General features: G+C 51.6%; 1 long non-coding RNA gene across 1 annotated transcript; it reads right to left on the bottom strand.

Moving 5' to 3' along the window:
* Nucleotides 1-1,356: 1,356 nt before the first annotated feature.
* LOC114015991 (uncharacterized) lies at nucleotides 1,357-2,753 on the bottom strand. Its single transcript, XR_003560215.2, has 2 exons — nucleotides 2,259-2,753; nucleotides 1,357-2,164 (listed from the first exon to the last, which is right to left on the bottom strand). It is a non-coding gene; the product is annotated as an uncharacterized LOC114015991 (long non-coding RNA).
* Nucleotides 2,754-4,023: the final 1,270 nt, after the last annotated feature.

Genomic DNA, 4,023 nt, shown 5'->3' with positions numbered 1-4,023 from the left:
AACGGCGCTGTCCAATATTAGTAACTGATTAACAGGAAAATATAGAGGAGTCTGCAACCATGAGCCATGCGAGAGCGCTGCCAGGACTGCGAGCCACATTACTCAGTAAGTGGAAAGTCCAGGTAAAGCCCATCCCCTGGCTACACATGTGGTAGTGATTTGGGCAGATCCTCTGTCAAAGCAGCTGACATCATGGCGAGAGGTATTTACAGCCGACAAGGAGAGCTCAGCGCGGACCTTGGCCCCCCTCCCCCCCCCCCTTTTTTTTTTTTTGTTTTATTCTGAGCTGTTATTATAAAGTATTATTTATGAAGTGGTGAGAGCATGAGCAGCACAGCCCTGCCAAACTTAAAGCACTTTTCATTTAACAGAATGAAAATTATTTTAACATGAGTATCTGAAGGAAAGATCCGCGGATTCTGGACAGCTTTATAGAGGCAGGCTATAAATTCTGAGTGCACAGACATATTTTCTTCACCAATAGGCTTCTCTTCACCTCTGAAAGTTTATTTTCAATAAACACAAGCTAACCCTCCGATAGTTTCCAGAGGAGGATGTTAGCAGCTATTACTGTATCTAATCAACCGTGATCCGTGGATCGTTCCAGCGAGCCACTTAGAGACATGTTTTCGTGCCGTCCCAGCACTGCGCTGTTGCACAAGCTTCCCCTCCAGCTGCCGGGGTCAGGGGAGCATCGCTACGGGCTCATCCATCCCTGACCTGATCCGAGGCCACCGCAGCAGCAGGGCTCGCTCTGCTGACATCCCTGAGCTTTCCGTTAAGCTGCAACAGGACAAATCTCTCTCTGGTGCACCCACTTAACTCCTCTGACAAGGGTCAAGCTCCGAGTCCATGGGAATGGGCCAGCCCAGGCTGTGAGTGGAGCCTTCGCCCATCCCGAGCTCCAGCAGCACCAGCAGCACGGGCCCCAGCTCCCACGCCAGGGAGGGCTGCTCGAAGAGGGAAGGGTGACGCACCCCCTGCTCCCTTCCCCTCCCACGCTGTCACTCTGCTGCGGCCACCTTTGGCAGCGGTGGGCTGCTTGCCCCCACCCCAGGCGTGGAGCACCCCCTGCAGAGAGCAACCACTTGTGTCTCGGGCGATTTGGGAACGCACTTGAACCCTGCCCTGCCAGGAGCCTTCTCCTTGTCTGGACGTTGCATCCACGTGAGCACAGGCGGTAAAACATCATCTGCGTGTGGCTGATGCCAGAGGCACCCTGCTCATCTGTTTATTCAGGAAGACATTTTCCTCTTTTCCAGTCTCCTTCTCTCCTGCTCTTTATCTCTGTGATTGCTGGGGATGCGTGGCAGTGAGGGGGGTGCCCTGGTGAAGTGACGTGCCACATGCTGCTGGGGGAGTGGAGTGATGCTCCAGGCTGGACTGGGCCAGCTGGAGGGGATCAGGAGGCAGAGGAACCCAGCAAGGGGGTCCCAGTGCCAAACCTGGATGATAAACCCTGTGGATGAAAACCCACCAGAGCCCCCACTGCTCCCGTCCTGCCACCCGCCACAGCACACTCCTCGCCAGGACCCAAAGGCAGTGGAAACACACGGTGGTTTTCAAACGTGCAATTGGGTGTTTTCCACTCCCAAAAACCAGCGATCAGTTACGGGCCGGTGGGGCTGTGAGGCTCTGGCCCGCGCTTGGGTTCATTTTGTGTAGGGATGGAGACCCAGGGTTTCAGGTGATCTCTGGTTCTCGCCCTCAGAGGTTACCTGCTGACACTGGGATGTTTTGCTTTGCTTCCTTGTCTGGGCCAAACGCAGCCAGCGGGGTATTTATATTTCTTTCTCACATAGCTTAGAACGCCAATTGCTGTCATATTATTTTTGTTTGGGATTTCATGTCAGTTCAGTATGCTACTGAAATGTATCCTCCCCACAGACGAAGGCTGTTGGGAAACCACAGGCTTTGTGAAATTCAAAATTGGTAAGCAACAGAATTATGAAACCACAGGAAATGAAATGAGCAATTCCTGCAATTCTTGCTTTTTCCCCTCAACTCCTCCATTGCTTTTAGAAAAATGTGCATTAAATAGGGTGTTAGCAAATGCTTCCTGTCCTCCAGTAAGGTTCCTGGCTTTCCCAGTGTGGAGTGGGTGCTGAGAAGGATGGAGGGGAAGAGCTGTAGAGGGTAACGCTGATTCATAGACACCACAAAGCTGGGAGTGAAAAAAAAACAAACATCAGGATCAGTGGGAAGAGGATGACAGGAGACCCCCACAATGACAATAGGCAGTGACATCTGTGACCCACCCGCACACAAGATGTACAGCGATGGCAGTCCAGTGGCTTGGAGAGTGGCGGCTCCGTCTTTGCTCCTCTCGATGTTTTATGGGTTGATACTTCATCTTGCTGTTTGCACCACCACAGCGGGATGGCTCAGTGCCGTTGCCGCTCCTCTTGTCTCCATCTCACACCAGGCTGTGGGACTGCCCAACCAGTGTGGGTGATGCCAACCCCGTGCCTGGCACCGGGCAAGCCCCGTGACCACTCCGTCAGATGGGGTGTTGGTCCTTCCCAACCTCACGGGGAGGAAGTTACTGGTTTGGGGCACGTTAACCGCCGCAGCGTGACTCAGAGCAGATGCAGCACGGCTCACAACACACCTCCTCGCTGTGTCAAGCCTGGTCCCATGATGTAGAGCCTTGGTGTCCTTCATCCTCTCTCAACTTCTTGTTGCAAGTGTAATTACAGATTAAGTGGCAAACTGGCTGATGTGATTCTGACTATGGTTGCGCTTCTCTACTGCAATTTGGTTTGCATTTCGCTGTTGACATGTTTATGGGGTGATGATGCTGGGGCAACGGCCCCTGTGGGTAAGTGAGAGACATCAGCATTTTTTCCCCTGTTTGAAGAACACACTAGTTGCACAAATAGCCAGAAGCTGGAAGTTGTGGTACAACTAAATCCAGGATTCCATAATGCTCCGAGGCATGATTCGCACTGCTTCACAAAAGTAGCGACCATGGCAGCCCCAGACCTTTAATTCGCATCACCAGGTTGCAGCTCTAGCCTGGAGTTGGAAAGGCAGGCCAATGCCCTGCAAGCGAGCAAATCGGCAGGGTGCTGCCTGCAGCTGTTCTTACACTTTGTCTTGCTTTTGGAAAGGGAGAAGGTGATGTTGGGGTCTGTGGACTGCAAACATCTGCACGTCTTCTCCAGATGCAGGGGTTTGCAGAGGGGCCGAGAGGTTGCTGGTGTTCGAGCTGCAGCATGCTATTTGCTGGTTTATCCTTCCAGGGCAGATTTACTGCATTTCTCATGAATGACTTCAGCCATAGCGTGTCACGGTGACTGCACAACACGGAGGATGAGACAGGCTCTCCGTTAGCCCAGAGCAATGTCTTTGGAGAGGGTGGCAGAGCACTGCCATGCTAGTCAACGCTATCTCCCTGGGATGAAATGGGAGCGGCAGTGAGCCCTGCTCCACAGATTCCTCCAATCCTTTATCGCATGGCTCGGCGAGGGCCAGCTACCTTGGGGAACGTGCTTTGCCACCCGGGAGATGGCCACAGCCCGCAGAGAGCGAAGCGGCAGCTCCCGAGCCGTCAGCAGCGTGGTGGGGAGAGCAGCTGCCTCTGTGCATCGTGCACTGCTGGCTCCAGCACGATGTCCTGGTGCCTCAGATGAGCTGTGAGTCTCCAGGATTTCCCCAAGAAATGTCAAGGGACAGTGCAGAAAATGATGCTTTTCAATAACAAGGAAATATTCCATGAATGAAACCAGATCTGTTTATTTTGAGTTCGCTGTTGCAAATCATTGCAAAGAGAACCCAGTCCTACAGAATGGATCCAATGTGGATGTGAACCACATGAGGTGCAGGTTTGATCCAGCACAGAAACATTTTGAATTCGCTTTTTTTAATCTAATTTCTTATTGAAACAATGTGGTTTGCATGAAGGTTTTGATGTTTTGTTTTAAAACCACACATCTAATTTTAAATGTTTAAGGCTTATAAATAATACAGTAATTTTGATGCAGCCAAAGAAGATCTCATGCGAGAAACAGATAAATCAGT

This window comes from Falco cherrug, chromosome 3, assembly GCF_023634085.1.
Source record: "Falco cherrug isolate bFalChe1 chromosome 3, bFalChe1.pri, whole genome shotgun sequence".
In the NCBI taxonomy this organism is placed as follows: domain Eukaryota; kingdom Metazoa; phylum Chordata; class Aves; order Falconiformes; family Falconidae; genus Falco; species Falco cherrug.
The sequence above is the reverse complement of the archived record's forward strand: the minus strand, read 5'-3'. Positions and strand labels throughout refer to the sequence as shown.